Source organism: Pagrus major, chromosome 13 (assembly GCF_040436345.1).
Source record: "Pagrus major chromosome 13, Pma_NU_1.0".
In the NCBI taxonomy this organism is placed as follows: Eukaryota; Metazoa; Chordata; class Actinopteri; order Spariformes; family Sparidae; genus Pagrus; species Pagrus major.
In genome coordinates this window covers 16,511,061-16,525,349 of record NC_133227.1, presented here as the reverse complement: position 1 = coordinate 16,525,349, position 14,289 = coordinate 16,511,061, and the positions used below count along the sequence as shown (strand labels likewise).

The window sequence follows — 14,289 nt, the reverse complement described above, 5'->3', positions numbered from 1 at the left end:
CTCATTTAATGTGTCGCCTCCGCCGATAGTACGTTCATCATCTAGTAAAGTGCTGCGTTTCTGTGCCGTCGACAGTTAGACAGAATAACAAAGGTGACTTCCGGTTTACAGTATGAAAATAGAAGCGTTGTCTTGTATCGACGCTGGATGCAGATAATATATTTTGAGCAAATACTCTGTTTCCAGAGTTATATATCAACGTACAGTGTGTGCAACATTATACCGAAGTGTGAAATATACCAAAAAGGGCCACATTGTTTTTTGGTCATTTTATTTTTGTTACACAGGTTGGCAATTGTAAGTACAATGGTTCAATATGCCACAGAGTTACTACATGCTCTGTTGATACTCTTAATATCATATTCGGTTTGAACTTTTTCATTTTGTAGCGGCTATCACTTTACTCACTTTAAATACCATTTAATAGTATTTAATTGTACCAATTATGTATTTAATTGTTTGCAATTGTTTCTTACTAATCCTGTCTTTTTATATCTTATGTAAAGCCTTTCCTAAATATTTTTAATAATCAAATAAAATTGGCTTACCTTGCCTAAATTATTACAACAACAGACTTATTTAAAGAAAAGCTTATGCGTGTTTGTTTGGGATATAATACAATTGCTGCTTTAAAATACATTTCATACATTGCATCCATAGGTTGAGGCCTATGGATGTAATATCTCTATTACTGAGATACACAACGTATAATTTAGATTTTAATGTATCATGTCAAAGCTAAACGACACTCATTTACAGTTAAAAGAACAATGTTTGCCCATCTTGGAGGAATATCTGCTGTCTCGTCAGAATTCATTTACATTATTTTGATTGGCTCTAGCCAGTGGTGGAAAAAGACTAAGTAGGCTACATCCACTCAAGTTTTGTAATTAAGTACAATTTTAAGGTACTTGTACTTTACTTGAGTATTAGCAGTTTCTTTATACTTTTATTTCATACAATCCAAAGGAAAATGCTGTACTTTTTACTCTACTACATTTAATTGACTATTCTATTCTGCATAATGAGTAATTGAGCTGTTTTAAGTATTTATTGATACTAATACTTTTATCCTCTCATTAAGAACTTGCAGCAAAATATTTCTCCACTGTGGTATTGCCACTTAAGTACAGTATCTGAGGCATTCTTCCATATCTGGCTCTATTTTCCTAAAAAGATGGCAATACAATTGGAGATTCAGAGCTTGAATTGCTAACGTTTTTATTTTGGTGACAAAACACTTAGCTTCCGGTTTCCTCCTGTCTGATTTGAATTGGCTTGATGCATCTGTGTTGAGTACAGCCAGTGCTGAACTGTTATGATGTGTCAATAAGTTAAAAAGGTGGACGGCACCAATGATGAGAGGCCCCCCCCGCTACCTGAGCAGGATATTAGAGGTATGCTGACACATTAACGAGACGTTCATGACAGAGAACTTGTGGTTTTAGCGATGTTACGTTCACACCCGGTCGCTATTTTCTCAACCTCTCAGTCAGTCACTCTGAAAAATTGTTATTATCGCTGCTCTGGACATGATGTCCGCCTGCTGGCATTTCCCTTTGAATCCGTTTGTTTCCCACTGACATTTCATTGATAGCCAGTGCTATAGACCATACATCCTTGTCACTGTAACTGTGTTGCTGTAATATTTCTTCACTCCTGTTTGAAATCGCCGTGTAAAATACATGGCAGAGCAACTGTTTCTCACTGAGGTGGTATGACTTACCCCCCCTCTCTTCCTATTCGCATCAAATATGTAGCCATAACCCTGCGCTGTATGTAAACGAACAGTTGCAATAGCACAAACAAGTATTGTGACCACATTTAAGCCCGTGAATTTTGTCAGCAGCTCTTCTAAAAGCTTACACTGTTTCGGAAACCATTGCATGTTAAAACAGTGACACGTCCAGTTAGCAAGCTGTAGAGCTAGCAAGCTAACTAGCTACTTTTATTCCTGGTAACACTGCTAGAAAATGGAGCTACTGCCCAGCAAAACATTGCCCACAGATGCGTGTGCCTGGACAGAAAATCCCCAGTTTAATTAATCATTGTGGATATTTTTCCTTGGAGTGGGAGACATTTCGACGACATTGTCATCGGAGAGTTTGACAGGAGTGAAATACCCCCACTACTGTACTGTACTTGGGTTTTCTTCTCCAAACCAAAGCAAGATGGACTCTCATTCGGCTTGTCTGTCTTGTCAGAGATTAGATCGACATTTTGCACGAAGATGAAAATGTGTGCGTAGAGGTTGGAGCACATTAGGTAGGAAAATAGATAGCTTATTCACATACCTTAAGAATTTTGTGCTGTTATTGTACGTGCGATGCTCGATACAGTAACATAGCTAAAGACTTCACTCCCAAGACAGACAGTCCGATCGGGCATCAGCGGTTTTACCTGAACACAACTAAAACTCTGCGCAGCAACATAACCACTGCAACGGTGCCAGCTTAATTTAGGCTTTATAATGCTATATGAAATGCATCCAGTGGTCGCAGGGTTTTGGCCTACATGTTTTGTTTTTGGCCACAAGGGCGGATCAACTGCACGATAGAAGTGATCGGTAATCAGATCAGACAAAATGTCCCACCGTATTTTGTAGCGGATGAGGTCTTGTGCTATGCAGTGTCACTTAATACTGTTCTATTAAAGTTGCTTTGCACACATTTTTCCTGCAGCTGAGCTTCTGTTGCTGGAAAATTGTTGCAGAGACGCTAGTGTAACATGACTGAGAGCAGTGTCTTGTATTTTATAGGTCATCGTCATTGCATGACAAAGGCTGTGGCAGAATCATCTTCATCACTCATACAGCATTTCCATAGTTTTTCTTCAGTAAGTATCCCTGTTTTCCACTCAGCATCCTTAAATACAAAGACTGGCATCTAGTGTGGATGATGTCCAGAAGAATACAGTCATAAAATCAATCAGTCTTCTGTTAAAGCCTAATTTTATTTGTGTCATGTTTAGTAGACATTCAGAACAAGTGCAAACATGTTGAAAAATAAGAACCAATGAAGGAAAATATACTGAGATGCTTAACTATCAATATTCAGTATGGAGCTGAAACTGTTTTCGTTGTCGATTAATCTGTTATTATTTTCTTGATTAATTGATCAGTAAAATGTCTGAAAATGTTGATCAGTGTTTTCCAAAGACCAAGATGACATCCTCAAATATCTTGTTTATCCACTACCCAAAGATATTCAGTTAACTGTCATAAGGATTAGTATAGCAACCAAAAATATAAGTTTAACCCAAAAATGTAAAATTATCTACTCACCCACATGTTGGAAAGTCAGGTTTTGTAGTCCACAAAACATTTCTAGTGCTTCACACCAAAATAGCCTTGCTGCATTCTCCTAAACAACTAAAAAAACTTGAAAAACAACCAAAAAACAAACAAAAAATGGCTCCATACTTGTATTGTATTGTACATTGTATTGATTGCCCATATTGATTCTGAAGACATTATTTAAACCCTCTATTAAGCCAAAATCTTCACTGTAGCTGCTAAGCTAAAAACGTAAGGCTGGATTCAGACCAAAGTTAGCATTGCAGTGAAAAAGCAGGTCTTCCCATTGAAGAATTACCACTAACAAAGTGGCTGTGCTGATTCAGTTACAAACACGTTTTTCATTTCATATAACTTCTTCACAATAAAAGCCCCCATTATTTAGTAATTTAAAAGCTTTTATTATGAAGCTGCATTACAGGAAATGTTGCGTTTTCACCAGCAGTAACTAAACATGACTCCTGAAACAGCTGAAAGTGAACACAGTGAAACAGTAAAACACAGCAGATGTCTGAAAGTACAAACAGGAAGAGAGAAATTAAATAGATTAAGTTAGAAGCTACAAAAGTACTGAGAGCTGAACACACTGACTTTTAAAAAGGTCTTTCTCTCAGGTTTCCTGCACAGTCGTGAGCCTCATCTAACCACCTGTACATCTTACGCTCAACTTTCCCATCATTCGTGAATAACAACTTGTGACATTTTGTTAAATGTAAATTAAAACAGAAAGCAGTCATTTACAGAAAGAAAACTGTTTTTAAGGACATCGGTTTTAGGAAGTGTTCCTGAGCCTGTGTATTAGGGGTGTGAAGAGATCAAAACGTGGCGATAATTCTCGTTGAGGTGAAAAGCTGTCTTGTGATATCAGTACATAGCAGAGCAGCAGCCAGCATGACGAAGTCTGACGTCTGACCGATGTAATGTAACGTCTTTGCGTTGAACTTGAAATTAGCAGAGAAATGCCTCCACCACTTTTAAATCGTTTGTATGGCAGCATTTTGGGTACCTGGTGGAAACAAGAAACAGCATCGTGACAGACAAGACATGAACAATATGTAAGCACTAGCCCCATTCACATTGCCCTTTCAGTGCGGCAATCATGCACCAATATTCTGCATCACGGTTTGTGTGAAAGTTTCAGATGCAGAGAGGGGGGAGAGTTTCGCTGCGGCTCTGATCCACCTCTGGAGATAGTATCAGAGCCTCAGCAGAGGCAAGCTGGTGTCTGTGTGAATGGAAAAGCCGGAGGTGCGGATCAGGAGTGTGTCGGCCCGATGGTATTCACAGTCTGACAACTAAACAGATCCTTTACTCATCAAATAAAAGAGAAATGACCCGCAAAGCAACGTTACAGGACCAAACAACAGTAATGTGGTAACTGGTAGTGTCTTTGGCAACTTATATGAGGTAAAAAATACCACAATTACACGTGGAAAAGTGTCTGTCATCCCGTCCGTCCTACCGTCACATTTCTGCCCGATAAACACTTTCTGACCCCGGCAGCAGAGCCAGGCGGCTCCCGTAGTTGAATGGCGGTGATTATGTGATGCGATTCAGAGCAAAAAACTTTTAACTCGCCATGTGTTTGTCACCTTCCACTATTGTGTTGTTGTAGTTACTGTCTCTGGCAACTTGTATTGAAACAAATCACTGCAACGGTCAGCCCTCCCGACCGAGACTTCATTGAACTTTCCCCCAGAAAACAGCATCCCTCCCCGCGAATGAGAGAGTCAGACAGCGTCCTGTTTACTGATGGCGACTATGTAATTATGTAATTTAGAACAAAACATGTAACTTTGTCACTTTCCATGATGCATGGTGGGTCAGGATCTCAATCACAACACATTACAACAGCATCCATATGATTATAAACAGTCGGCGGGTACATGTTTAGATTAACAGGAGGACACTGGGGGAAACACGTTGAAAAAAACACACAGATCTCGACGTCATGATCTGTACCATCACGCCTCTTTTGGTTCCGCAGCACAGACGTGCTGTATGAATTGACACACCAGAGCTGCTTGGTCCAGTGTGAACAAACAAAGGCAGAGAAATGGCGAGCCTTCGCTGCGCTGGTAATGCGAAGTCTGAGTGGAAAAAGAGCTTCTGTAAGAAAACACTGCCATACACCACGGCTAACACAAGCACTATGCAAAGACACCCACAGAACCACCACAACTCTCTACTAAAATCAACCGCCACTGCGAAGGAAACACTGATAGGCCAGACACCACTGACAAATGCCTGGGAAATGGGAAATGTTGAACTGCAGACTCGTCGACTTTTCGAGTACCACACGGGGCAAACATAGCCAAAGTTTTACATGCAGCTGTCGCTGACTGGAAGCTTAACAGGCCCGACCATGGCATCACTATTGTGACTGACAATGCACGAAATAGCCTAGAATAGCTTAGGCTGGGTAGTGTAGTTGTAGCCAGCTCTTAGCTCTGTATCATTCTTGAAGAGAAATTTGGTCAGTCTCTGTTTGCACTTTAAGTATTGAGAGAGTACTACTTTGATAATGGTTTGCACAGAAAATCATACAGGAGAGAGGCCAGTCAGTTTTGTTATGGCAAAACCTTTTACAGTGCTTACATATTGTTTGTGTCTTTTACTGCAAATGATAATTCGTACTCAGTCAGAAAGTAGAATGGAAGTTACATTCATTACAAGATGATTACTAATTAAAACATTTCAAAATGAACCTGCATTGTTTTGCATTTTGTGACTTGCGATCGAATAAAAGACTATTTTCCAGTCATATATCTCGTCCTTGAAGTTTTCTTAAAAATAGTGTTCAAATATTGTCTTGTCTCATACTCGTGAACCCACCGTGTATCGTCTCGTGAGCTGAGTGTTTCGTCACACCCCTACTGTGTATTAATAATCAGTGTTGTAAAATATGATGTATGCATGTTTTTCTGAACTTCAGGGACTCAGTTAAAGGGAAATCTCCCATGATCTTTCTGCTTGCATATATCTATTTTGGTGAAACTTGTTTTGATTTTACAGCAACATAAAGCTTTGTTGTTAAAATGTCCACTTCAAGGGGTAATACACAAAAAAAACCTGATAAATTACATAGTACATTTTAAATTCAACCTGCTCTCTACCAGAGAGCTAATATCATAGTGGATGGTGTTGTTTACATGTATTGTTGATTTGTTGGAGATTCACCTGAGCATCTGTTGCCTGCAGCTCTACATCTTACCCAGATACTGGTCATAGCAGGTTTTCCTCCTGTGTCTACTTCTTAATATAAGCACTAAAGAGTGTAGGAGAATAAGACAAGAATGAAAACAGTTTGATTTGTCCTTAATTATAGTAGGGCCCTACCGAATAATCTGCTGGTCGATTTTATCGGCCCATTATAGCTGAGAATAATCGTTATTGGCCAAAAGCTGGCCAATAGACGTCAATATTGACACTTTTTTTTTCCTAATAAAGTGCAGGGAATATGACTTGTCATTGCGCTATTTATCCAGTAAAGCGCACTTGTGCGGCGGTGTGGGAGTGTCACTCCATGGTCTGTGTGTGACTTGTTGGCAACCCCGCTGATCAGTTTGCTGAAAGGCTAAACTGCTTTGTTGTTTTGCTACTAGCATGCTGGTCCTGCTAGTGATTGTTTGTCCTTATCGATGGATTAAAGATAACAGTAAACAACTAGGATGAGGCAGATCATTACTGTGTTTTAAACTGGGGGACAAGACCAAACCGAAGTGAAAGTGAAACTTAACGCTACACAGAGAAATTTAACTAAATAACATGCCACGCTACTGACCCATTCTGCTCGGCTTATGATCTCTGGTCATGCCTCTGCCACAGTAGGTTAAACATGCTGGTCCTACAGTGGTCTTTGGCATCCACAGATGTGTTTTAAACTGATGCATAAAGACATCATTTACAGCAATCCCATTATTGTGGCTTATTTCCCTGTTGTTGACATTATTGCAATATTAACTGTTAGAGAGAGTAGAGAGAGTGTTGTGTGTTGTTGCAGCTGAGTTCATGCACATTACACCAGAGAACTTGCTGTCAGCTCCTAAATGGCAGATACATAATGCGTCTTGTTTTCTCCAGTACACAGTTTCTACAACTAATGTGGTTATAAGAATATGTGAATCAGAGTACACCAAGTTCCGAATGTGGGTGTGTTTTCCATTTGGCGAGTAAATCTTGTAAGGCTCTCCGTCACACTGACAGTTTGTACCGAAAGTCATTTTTTTACATATATATATATAAAAAAACTTAATGTCTCTGGTGACATTTATCTCAATAAATTAATCTCTGCATCTCTCCTCTCCTGTTGGAGTTTGACACACTCAGAGTGCATTCGGGAGCACGTCTTAAACTCTGAACTCTACATCGCTTCATACAGCAAAAGGTGCGCTGACCAGGAAGTAATGGCGTGTTCAAGTGCGCTTCATAAACTCAGAAATCTGTACTCAAATGGCCATGAAGGTCGTTTAAAACGGGAAAGTTTTTTTTTTTTTAATTTTCCTTAGTTGAAACACATCAGCCTATATCTTAGAACTTTCTTCTTTCATTACAGCACTTTTAATACTTTTAAATAATTAATTACTAAAGACATGAGATCTGAAAGATGTGACGTTAAATAAATGAAAATGAAATGTAATTTTGTTATAGCCAATTGTTCCGGACCCCTGACCTTTTAAAAAAAAATCAGAAGCGGACCTTTGAGTAATACATTTGAGAACCACTGCACTTCATGCTGCTGGTCTGATCGCCAGCTTATGTGATTGGCCACTGCACCGTGGCATTGATCCAGCCTTAATGAATAACGTAATGTTTACGTCTCCGTCCTTTACTTTTCTGCAACAACTGTCATGTCACTCTTATTGATCATAATTTCACTTTGCCATATTCATATTTGCGATTAAGCAGAAAAGTAGAAAGCTAGAAAGTATTATTGTTGTATTATTGCTTGACAGCGTACTAGCATCCAAGTACAATAAGTTACAGACCTGGCCTAGCAGTTTAAATGCTTATCCTTGTAATATTGTGGGGCAGATAGCAAAACAGAGGTGTTTGTTCTTATTGATCATAATTTGACTTTGCCATATTCATATTTGCCGTTATGGCTATATTCACAGCAGCGCACCGGATGTTTTTTTGTTTTGTTTTTTACATTGGATTAACCGTTACGTTGAGAGATCCCCCTGCAACCAATAGCAGAGGCATTGGTCATCTCTTGACTGTGTGTGACCATTATATACTCAAAAAGAAATATTGCAAAAGATGACATGTTTTGATAACGTTAAGCAAGAAAAGGCGTGCAAGCATGTTTTTGGCTGAGAGGTTGCAGTGCAAGAAAGAAGCCTTTGATCCAGACGCAATATCTAGAGCTCAACTGAAGTTTTCTGCTGATCACATGGACAAAGAAAAAAGAGAGGAAAACTCTGCGGTCAGATGAAACAAAAAATTTAGTTGTTTGGTCACAATGACCAGCAATATTTTAGGAGGCCAGAGGTGAGACCTTTAACCCCAAGAACACCATACATTTGCAGCCCCCTCAAACTTCCCGTTTCCTTGGACGGGGCCCTAACTGATCTGTGACGATGGTGGTGGTAGTATTGTGCTGTGGGGCTGTTGTTCTGCCAGTTAAAATGGTGCTCTAAAGAAAGTAATTGGAACAATGAAGAAGGAGGATTATGGATGCAGTTGGGTGTTCGAATAAGACAATGATCCCAAACACACTAGTGGTAAAATAATGGCTAAATTAAGCTAGAATTGAGGTTTTGGAATAGGAGTGGGACAAAATATTGATACATCCATATATCGTTGTCCCTCCTCGTGTGATACAAGTATCGAAATGCTGGTGCCAAATATTGATATTTTAATTTAAAAAAATAAGTTGCTCTAAACAAATTTCCCTGCCAATTTGATATCACATTAATGAGAGAACCTTGAACAGAAGTTACAGTAGGATAATGGCAGACAGCAATGTGAATAAAGTTACGTTAAGAGATGCCCTAGCCATGTTTAAGTCCAAAGTCTGGACTCACTTTGGCTTTTACAACATTGTTGGTACAAATAAAATTGATAAAGATTACACGACATGCAAGAACTGTCTGGAAAAGTACATGGGCAATGCCATGAACATGCAACGCCACGACCCTGATGTGCTCATTGAGAAAGCAGCTAATGCTAACGTTGTAAGTCAACCTGCAGCACGGTGAATGCAATGTTTAATGCCAGGCTTCCTTTCTTGTGCCTGAGGGCTTCCAGTCTTCAGAAGTCCATTGCTGGGTTTATTTGCAAGGACCACTGCCCGTACAGCGTGGTTAAAAATGAAGGTTTTACAAACACAAGTTAGTTATGCTTGCAAAGCACAATTTTTTTAAAAATTTTATATGTGCCTTTTGTAAAGAAATGTGTATTTTTTTACACTAATTTGTTTTCATAGTTTTTCTGTAATTCTGTAAATTTAATTAACAGACTGAAAAACTTGTTCTACAGTCTGTGTTTGTAAAAGAGGCACTATGCTAAGACTTTATGCACTTTTTGCTCAGTGTTTCATCTCAGTTTGTGTCAAATTCTGTGAAACTGACACCAAATTGCAGTGAATAAAAAGAGAAATCCTGCACTTTACCTTTTTACGGGCATTTAGTATTCTTCAGTTAGACAGATATTGTGATGTATAGTTATATCATTGTCTTGCAATATATTGATTATCGCAGAATCGCTGTATCGTGATAAAATCGGTATCATGGGCCATGTATTGCATGTTGTTTCATATAGTATTGTAACGTATGATGGTACCCTGTGATTCCAACCCCTATTTTGGAATGCCCCTCCCAAAGTCCTGACTTGAACCCCATCTAGAACATGTGGACTGAGCTGAAGAAACAAGTCCGTGCCAGGAATCTTACAAATTTAGTTGAACTTCACTGATTCTTTCAAAAGGAGTGGTTAAAAATTCAGCCAGAGGAGGACCGGAAGCTTGTGGTGGGCTATCAAAAGCACCTAATTGAAGAGAAAATGACCAAGGGACATTTAACCAAATATTAGGATTACTGTATGTATATTTTTGACCCAGCAGATTTGGTCAATTTTCAGAAAACCTATAATAAATTAATTATTGAACCAAAGTTCATTAATGTTTTTTGTGACAAAGTAGTTTGTGTTCCACTCATTCAATCACAGAAAAATGAGACCTCTAGAAATCGTTCCTCACACAGTACAGTGAGTTCTGCCATGATAACTGTCTTGGCAGAGATGGGTCACAGGACAATGTCTGGCTATAAGGAAGTTGTTGTTAACTCCGGTGGGGACTTTAGCTGTTGGTCCAGGTCAACTCTCAAGTGCCACTCACATCCAGGTGTCAGTACAGAACATTCCCTCTGGTTGATTGTTTTGTGCATTAGCTCCTTGCCTGACGAAGCGGATCTGCAGTTTGGAGGATGACGGGCTGATCCTGTTTGATTCCAGCCTTTGTTCCTCCAAAACCTCTGCCAGTTTTCGTAGCACCTGGTCATGGTGCCACCTGTACCGGCTCTGGGTCAAAACTAATTTGCAGCCAGTTAAAATATGCTGCAAGATGGGATTGTTGACATCACAGAGTTGGCAGTACTGAGCCATACCAGAGGTGTACATTCTGGGGGCTTGGCAGGGTGTCATATGAGGACCTGATGAGGGAGCTCAGTTATGCCTGAGGAATCTTCCACATGTTGGCCCAGGTTATCGTTCTGTCAGTGACCTCCTCCCAGTTTTGTCTGCCTTCTTTGCTGCCATTGGCTCACAGCTTTGATCTTGTATGTCTCGTCCTCCAGTCTGATCACATCTGAGATGACCAACTCTTTCCTCTCCTTTGTTGTGGCCTTGGAACACAACCTGGGAGCGGGTGCCCACCCCAGCCCTGCCTTGCATTGCTGGAACCACCTGACTATCTCCTGATGCTGTAGTTGACTGATGGCCTGGTTAACTGCTTGTTCAGCTGTCCATTTGTGCCCTGTTTGAACTGAAATTTTGAATTTTTGAACAACTGGATCAGGTGAGTCTCTCAGCTTGAACACAAGCCTCACCTTTTCCAGCTTGTAGCTGAGGTTTAGCGAAATAGAAATTGTGAGACATCACAACTTTAAAATAGTTCTTGTCATATTTATTCGGGCCATATGTAAACTTTTACATCAATTCATGTTTTTGGTTGATTTATTTATTCAAGTTTGTCAAGCATTTTAAACATCTGCACTTTGTAACATTATTTTTTAAACAATAGGGGTTATATAACAATTTCTTGTTGCGTGTGCTTTGATTTTAATAAAGAAAAAACATTTATCTACACCTTTATTCCCATTTAAAATCATTTACATAATGGGTTAAAGCTGGGGTTGGTAATTCTGTTCAGAAACATTTTTTATCATATTTGTATAAAATCTCTTAACATCCAGACAGCAATCAAAATATGAAACGATTTGGGGGAAAAAGGAGAAAAATCCATGGTCTGTGGCAGCGACAGGGCTGTAATAACTTCATCCAATCAATTTTAGCGGCCCGAAGATATTGTATGGACAGCCTACCTGTCTATCAATCTGTCCTTACCTGCCCACCCTGTGCCGACTCCGCCCATCACTCACTGCGCATGACCGGAGTCTACGCAGGGCACTGCTGGAGCTGTGGTGGAGTGAGCTCAATGTTTACGGACAAGAATGGCAGAGAAAGTACAGCTACACTTATCATTAGCAGCTGTACCTACAGCAGCTTGTACTGCCAAATCAAATCAAATCAAATCAATTTTATTTATATAGCCCAAAATCACAATCACATTGCCTCAATGGGCTTTACAATCTGTACAGTGAAACTGCCAAACAGAGCAAGAAAAGGAAGACCGAACTGGAGAAGGCTACAAACAAAAAGAAGTTGGATAGCTCAAGAGGTGAAACAAGAGGCAACATTTGAGTGGCTGTTCAACGATGGTGACAACTGATGGAGTCAAAAGCCTGAACACGGACGCCATGGTAGCTGTGTCTCTGTTGGACAGGTAATGAGCTGGTTTGTTTTGTTGGGGGAATGTATTATTACTCTGCATTATGTAGTCAACGTAGCTAACGTTAGCTCCTTATGTTGCTGTCGTATGTATTAGCCCAACACTAACATTGTTAGTTTTTAGCTAACGTTAGCTAGCTAGCTATGATAGACTACTGCCGTATTAAACATATTTACATGTAACGTTACCATTTACTTGCAAAGTACGTTTACAGTACGTTTTCACGTATTGTGGATCTGATCCATATAGTAGTGTTCACACATGCACTGTTACCCTGGGCTGTTTGGACATTAGCCAGACGAGCTGTATGTGAGAGGTGGACTAATTCTTGTGTGCTACACGTGTGAAAAGTCTGTGAATATAGTTTGCATTGTATTTGTGAGCTGATGTTGTTAGATGGTATTTATATGCATGGTTCGTTCATATAGACTCTGAACTGGACGTTTTATAAATGTGCTGATGTTGCCTATTTCTGTGTCCTATAGTTATGAGAGGGGCGCATCAACTTCCAGCCTTTGGAGTGTCAGTTCACAGCAGAACTATGCCCTGATGTTTCCACTATTTCTGCAGTCTCTCTTCAACAGGTGAGTGTAATTTGATGCTGATAGCAACATGGATCAGACCACTATTCTTTATGTAATATATCATTTTTGCAGAGATGATGACTTTTCAGCCACAGGAGTTGAGGAGTTGGACAGGTAATGTTGTAAAGTAACATGATATTTCAAGGTCCTTGAAAAGCTGTATTTACTGTCAGATAGGTAATTCTGCTTTTCTTTCTACAGGACAATCACTGCCGAAACAGTAGAGGATTGCGACAGCACCGACATCAACAGCCTAACCTGTTGGCCAACACTGATCTGTGATTATAATCAGTCAAGAAACCTCTGGATGTCCTTCCTTTATATAGTTGTTTATGTTAATTGTACTGTATATTGTCTAAATGATAAAAGGTATACTATTTTTGTAGTTTTATTGTTTTTTACATGTGTTCCAAGTATTCAATATACAAGAGTCTTACCTAATTCAGTTGTTATTATTAGTGCGTCATGTAAAGTGAAAGAACTGTAATGGGTTTGTTGTTTATGTTTGAAGTGTAAAGAAAAGGCATTTATCATTTTCAAGACTTTATTAAAATAAGTTAGAGATAATGCACAACAAGGAGTAAATACAGAACAAGAAATAAATACGTGTAGTCCTCAAATTTTGTCCATCAGAGTCAACGATGCTCTCATCGTGGAAGCTTTAAGAAATTAAATTTTAATGTATTATTGAGTATTATTGCACCCAAGTTGTGTACTTGTGCACCTAAATGAAAGAATTTGGTGCACCAGTGCAACCAATGGGAAAAGTTGGTATGGAGCCCTGCACAAAAGGCTTTGTTCTACCGTTCACATTAGTAGTAGTACTCCCAATACCTATAAATGTTACGGGTCTCAACATGTTAAGTACCTCAGCAACAAATGACTTTTGGTTCATTGCCGTTCAGTTTCCTGAAAAACACAGGTGAAAGTTCAGAGGAATGAAGGCACAAACCAATGCTCTCTTCCTGATTTTCCTCTTTCATTACAAGATCTCAAAAACATAAAACATATATGTGAAACTATGCCTTGCGAATGAGTGTCCTTTTTTTTGTATAAATGTCCATCAATTAATTTACTGTTCATGCCATGTTTCAATAAAGTTCATGGTTCATCTCCTTTTGGTCATTGTCAGTTTCACCACACTCTTAAATGAACATTACCCTTTTGTCCAAGTGCCTTCCATCAGCAATAGTACAGTGTCAATAGCTACGTCCACTTAGTGCAAATAATTCAACCAAGAGTTAAACTCTGGAATCTCTGACTGATAAACTGATAAACTGACTGTGCAGTATAAAATTACATACTGATCCTTTAAACCCACTGATTGCAGTCAACAAATGTAATCATTGTATGCAAATGAAGTCGCGGGCGCCGCCATCAACTGCGGTGAACAGTTTTTC

The 14,289-nt window shown here is 39.3% G+C and overlaps 1 protein-coding gene across 1 annotated transcript in view; it reads left to right on the top strand.

Annotated features, from left to right (window-relative positions):
* The first annotated feature begins 1,320 nt into the window (after positions 1-1,320).
* Positions 1,321-14,289, top strand: part of bbx (BBX high mobility group box domain containing) — a 29,421-nt gene continuing 16,452 nt past the window's right edge. The window contains exons 1-2 of the mRNA XM_073479844.1: positions 1,321-1,397; positions 2,759-2,835. The gene's annotated coding sequence lies outside the window, so the exon portion shown is untranslated. The remainder of the gene's footprint in view (positions 1,398-2,758; positions 2,836-14,289) is intronic.